Source organism: Pinus tabuliformis, chromosome 2_2 (genome assembly GCF_031772625.1).
Source record: "Pinus tabuliformis cultivar Carrire ecotype Pingquan chromosome 2_2, CPIR1, whole genome shotgun sequence".
Taxonomy (NCBI): domain Eukaryota; kingdom Viridiplantae; phylum Streptophyta; class Pinopsida; order Pinales; family Pinaceae; genus Pinus; species Pinus tabuliformis.
Window position 1 is genome coordinate 962,786,370 of NC_142300.1, and position 6,234 is coordinate 962,792,603.

The window sequence follows — 6,234 nt, forward strand, 5'->3', positions numbered from 1 at the left end:
TATCGATCCGATCTCCACGGTCAATCAATCTCTTAAGGCAAGTCCTTCCTAACGAAATCACTTTCCATGGCTCCTGATCTTACTGTATGAGCGGGTAAGGCAAAGGTAAGGCATGAAGTCTATCCTTAACCATTACTAGGAGCAGTTAACTAGCGCTGAGTAGGAGCAGTAGCCAGCGAGTAGCAGTAGCCGAGCCAAGCCAGCCAGTTCCTCCTCTTACGCTTAGCATGACTAAATATTCCCATTCTTAGGCCTACCTCTTGCATTACAGGCACGATGAATTCGGCTACCCCTTGCATTATGCATTCCTTCAATGGGTTTTATCCTCTCTGATGTTCCTTATGACGAGTAGCTCTAACAAAAAATACAGCTTTTTCTGTGGTGTCTTAGCAGTTAATGGCTCAGGCTTGAGGGCTCCTAACTACTAAGGCTCAGTACTTCTTAACCTCCTGCTAAGCCAAGTAAGAATGTCTGAGGAATACTAGTATCTGGGCTCCTCGGAGAATATAAGGACTAACTGCCTTTCCTTTAGTGCAGATGACCTCTTTAAGTCTAATTATTAGAGCTGTTCCTTAGTCCTAGGACGGTCTGTGATCGGGCTCGGGCTCCGCAGGATCAAGGAGCTTAGCTGAGCTGCCTCTGCTCCCCTAAGGTTTGAATACGAAGTCTTATCTTATTAGATTAGGCTCTTTGCTTTGTTTTATCTTATCCATAGTAGGGTATCGGCGATCAGTCCCTTTTGCCCAAGGGAAGAGAGCTCGGCGATCACCCTTTCTCGCACACATCTAAAAACACCCGAGTAACTCGGCGAGAAGTCATTGAATCGAGGAGAAGCTTTAGACTATTTGAGGCCACCTTTATTTCCCTAATTTACCATCCGGATAGGTCCGAGAGGTATCTTGCATATGCCACCACCTTTCTGTACTTAAATTACCATCCATCTCAATAGGTGGTCCTTAAGGTCTTGCCTTGGTCCAGCAGATAAAAACAAGCCTTAGAGTCTCCATTGGAGTGAAGATTGTATTAAGCTGTACATAACTACAAAAGTATCGGAGAGGAAGATCTATGGGGAGAGGAAGAGTCAAATGAACAACTAACTCTGATTTGTACCGTTTGGAGAGGAAGAGCTCTTCGTAGAGTAAGATTCATTAGTCCATGCACTAAGTTCCCCATAGCAGGCCCGGTGGTCTTTCTTAAGCCGTAGTATGGTACCCATACATATGCTAGCTTATTCGCTTACGCTCTAGAAGTGCATCTTCCTTTCCAATAAATAGTCAATATTACATATATAATGCAATCATAGCTTCGCTGACGCTCAGAAGTGCCTATTCTCTTTCTAATAAGGAATGGAGAAGGCATAGTAATACCTTCTTATATTCTTCGCTGACGCTCAGGGAGGGAACTTGCTTATTTGCTGTAGCTCTTTATAAGTGCATCTTTCCTCTCCTCTCCTTATCAGTCGAGCCCCCTGTCGGGTCCTTGCACTAGGAAGCACAAGCCCCTCCGGGACCATTCTTTCTCACTTTTCGGTTTAGTAAGATATCGGTGAACACCTCGCGGTGCTTACACCTACCGCCTATCGAAGTAATGTTCTTTCACCTCGTATGAGAACTTGTCTAGAGAAGGATTTCCCGCTTAGATGCTTTCAACAGTTCTTCCATACCAACTTGGCTGCTCGACGCTGCTAGGTGTGACAATCGGTACACCATAGGTTGGCCCAACCCAGTCCTCTCGTACTAGGGTTATCTCCTCGTAGTTCTCCCTTCAACACCAGCGGTAGATAGGAACCGAACTGTCTCACGACGTTCTAAACCCAACTCACGCACCACTTTCATCGGCGAACAACCGAACCCTTGGGACCTTCTTCAACCCTAGGATGCGATGAGTTGACATCGAGGTGCCAAACGACTCCGTCAATAAGAGCTCTTGGGAGTCATCAGCCTATTATCCCCAACATACCTTTGATCCGTTGAGCGAGAGCCCTTCCACGCGGGACTCCCGGATCACTATGGCCGATTTTCATCTCTGTTCGACCAGTGAGTCTCACAGTCAGACAGGCTTAGACCATTACGCTTGCTTGTTGAAAGCGCCTACCTTCGCACACCTCCGTTACTCTTTAGGAGACATCCACCCCAGATAAACTACTCACCTTGCAGTGTCCTGCCTTGAGAATCAATCTAGAGAAAGAAGAGATTAGGCATCCTTAGACGAAAGAGTGGTATTCCGGGATTGATAGTTCCCCACCTCCCACCTATCCCACACATTCATAAGAGGTTGTCATTGCGAAGCTATAGTCAAGGTGCACGGGGTCTTACCGTCTAGCCGTTGGTACTCTGCATCTTCAAGGAGAATTCATTTTCACTGGGTCCATGTCAGAGACAGCGGGGCAGTCGTTACACCATTCGTGCAGGTCACTACTTATGGGACAAGGAATTTCACTACCTTAGGACAATTAGAGTTACTGCCACCGTTTACCGGGGCTTCCATTCGAAGCTTATCACACTTCTCCTTCCAACCTTCCAGCACCGGGCAGGTGTCAGACTCTATACATCGTGTTACCACTTGGCAGAGTCATGTGTTTTTAATAAACAGACGCTACCCCCTAGTATGTGCCGCTTTCCCAACCCAAAGATAGGAGGGAGAGCACCCCTTCTCCCGAAGTTACGGGGTCATTTTGCTGAGTTCCTTCAACATGGTTCTCTCAAGCGCCCTAGTATACTCTACTTGTTCACCCGTGTCGGTTTGGGGTACGGTTAGTTCACCGGGAGGATCGCCCTCCCAATTCGAAGTTTTTTCCTGGAAGTTGAAACCCTAACAGAAGTGCGCTTTTGCATTCATTCAATTTGGTTGGCAAGAAAATCGAACTCTCATCCAATTCACTTCAATAGACACACATGGTTCAGTGGTCAGGGCAACTTCGTCACTTTCGTGTACCCATCAGACGAAAGCCCTTTTGGGGGTTCCTTAGGGACCAATTCACTTTGCGTAGATTTACTGAACACAGAAACCCTAGAACTGGCAGGTGATCGTGTTTTTCACATGATTCATCATTACTCATGTCAGCATTCTCACTTCTGATATCTCCAGGTGTTGTCCCTTCCCCGATTGACAGAACGTCCCGCTACTGACACTTGGTTGGCGCCTCGCTTTCTCGCCCTCCTCTCCTGTTACCTTATGGTCAAGAAATGACCTCTCCTCTCCCTCTCCCTTATGGTCGAGCGGCCTAACGGCACCTTATGGTCGAGCAACTAAAGTTTCAATTTACTTATTGGGTGGGGGGGCTTATGGTCGAGCCCCTCCGGTCCTGTTAGTCGAGCAAGAAATACCTCACCCTTATGGGAATAAAGAACCTTGGGTCTTGAGAGCCCGCTTAACGCTTCCAAGGTCTCGTCGCTTCGGTGAATCACTTGAGCCCCGATACATTTTCGGTGCCATGGAGCTAGACCAGTGAGCTATTACGCTTTCTTCGAAGGATGGCTGCTTCCAAGCCCACCTCCTGGTTGTCATCACTCGATCACTTCCTTTTCCACTAAGCGATTTCTTAGGGACCTTAGCATATGATCTAGGTTGTTTCCCTCTCGACTCTGGATATTAGCACCCAAAGTATGTTTGTATGATTGATTAATACTGTACTTGGAGTTTCCTTGGGGTTGGTCAAGCTTTGGGCCACCCTAGCCCATTGAGTGCTCTACCTTGGGTCATATTATAGACATGCTCTACTAAAATAGATTTCGCTGAAAACCAGCTATATCCGATCTTGGTTGGCCTTTCACCCCTAGCCGCAAGTCATCCCTATATTTTTCCACATATGTGGGTTCAGTCCTCCAAGGCCTGTTGGAGCTCTCTTCAACCTGCTCATGGCTAGATCGATCAGTTTCGGGTCAAATAGTCAAGACTGGGAGATTCCCTGGCTGGAAAGCGCCTACACCTAATGGCTTAAGCCGCTGTTACCATTTACTCGCTGACCCATTATGCAAAAGGTATGCCGTTAGGGTGAATCGCGTCCAGGTCAACCCAACCCTGAGCTCTGCTCAGGTATTTTAAACAAATAGAGGGCCCCATATGACTTAGGGGTCACTCATTCATTCCGATGGGTGAGGATTGGCAGGGGCTCGACTGCTAAGGAGAGGGTATTTCCGGTCAGGTTAGACCCTGAGAATCTTACCCGCATCTTTGCTCCTTTCCCCCGGAGGGTCAAGTAAGAAATTCCTCTCCCTTATGGTCGAGCCTGCTTATGCATCCTTCGACTGATTGTTCGCATCGTATTTCTTTCTATTGCACTCCCTTTCCTAGGGTTCTTTTCACCTTTCCCTCATGGTACTTGTACGCTATCGGTCATTGAGAAATACTTGGGCTTAGAGGGTGGTCCCCCTTTCTCGCTACGAAGCGATCCTAATTCAAACACGCTGCGTTTTACTTACAGAATCGAACCATGGGACTCTCTATAGGGCTATCACCTTCTTTGGCCAGATCTTCCAACCTTTTCATTCACAATTCTGCCTACCTCTCCCTTATGGTCGAGCAACTCAAGTTCCTTATGGCACCTTATAGCCTAAATCAAAGGGCAAAGATCAGCATGCCTGGTTCTTCCATCATCCAATGAACTGAAATGAATCACACAGAGAAGGCAAGGCTAGGAAAATGAGACCAAGATCGAAACGAAAACCTCTTCTGCTTAGTATTTTCCCAATCCGCTTTCACTCGCCACTACTAACGGGGTCTCGGTTGATTCCCCTTCCCATAGCTACTTAGATGTTTCAGTTCGTTAAGTCTTTCAAGTCCAAGGAGCGCGGACTAGCCACGGGGCTTGGATATGGTTTCCCAATTGGAGATCCATGGATCACGGACGGTATCTCCCCATGGCCTTTCGCCTTTGGAAGCGTCCTTCCCTCTCAATGCCCAGGCATCCATCCGATGCATTCTTTCCGATACAACAAGCATTGAACCTGCTTCACACCACACCACCGATGGCGGCCTTTTGGCCGTGTGTGCTAAAGCACCCGTCAATCACTGAAACTTGTTTGTGATTCCAGTCATTATATACATAATTACGCAATCTAATTTGAGGAGCGAAAGCGCTCACCTGACCTAAGAAGGGTGAGGTAATATCTCATTAGTCGAATGAGGACCGGCAGGGTGCGTAAGCACACTCGACTATCAAGGCTACCATCAGCTCGAATGATAAGGAGAGGTCCGGCAGGGTGAGGGATTTATCGCTCATCCATCATATGGATGAGGGTCAGCCTGTCGAACTCTCGACCTATGGGAGAGGTAATGAACGCTCGACTAAAAGGCCGCCATCGCTTTTTTAGTTACTTATTTGAGAGGCGCCACCCAATAAGTAAATTGAAACTTTAGTTGCTCAACTGATAAGGCCGCCATCACCAGCAGGGTGAGCCTGTCGAACTCTTGACTAAAAGGCCGCCATCAGCTCAACTGATAAGGCCGCCATCGAAATCGTCATTCAATCTATCAGGAATGACGTATATGAGAAAGCGTCATTCAATATCTCACATTGAATCTAGTATGACACATATCAATGCATTCATTCGTTATATACGTAATTACGCTTTAGCATATCATGCATCTATGGGCATATGTCATTATGCAATCGAGATCTCGAACTAAATGACATATATAAACCTAATTGGTTCATTTCGACCAGTGATTCCAGTCATTCATTATATACGTAATTACGTCATTCGAGATCGGTAGGGACCCCTTTTTTCGAACCTTGTCAATGATCTGACTTAGGCCAACCCTGAAGGTCATGGCTCTTACCGATACTAACGACTCTTATGATACTGGTTAGAGAGATTGATAAAGCCAACCCTTTAGTCCGCTGCACCGCGGTAGGTGGGGGAATCTAAATAAAGGAAGGCGGTTCCCGGTGAATACGTGATATCCACTTTCTTTCCATCTAGACTCCGGTGCATAATGAAAAGTTAGGCCAACCAAGTCAAGGAAATAGATCCCCAGGTCAGATCCGAAATAGGCATACCACCACCTTACTTGGGCCTGAGTTAGCGATCCAAAGCAAAGGCGATTTCAAGAAGGTGCGAAGCTGCTTGTCCCTCCGGGGCAAGGAAAATATAGGAATGATTGATATAAGGCATTTCTGGAGCTGGGCCCTTCTTCTTTTGCTTCTTTCTCATTATTAGAATTATTTAGGGAATAAAAATAGGTCAAGGCCAGTGCCAGTTAAAGAGTGAGTTTTCTATTTTTTCAGTGCCC

General features: G+C 46.8%; 1 pseudogene; it reads right to left on the reverse strand.

The window, feature by feature from the left end:
- Nucleotides 1–1,597: 1,597 nt before the first annotated feature.
- On the reverse strand, nt 1,598–4,790 carry LOC149196427 (25S ribosomal RNA; annotated as a pseudogene).
- Between the last annotated feature and the right edge of the window lie 1,444 nt (nt 4,791–6,234).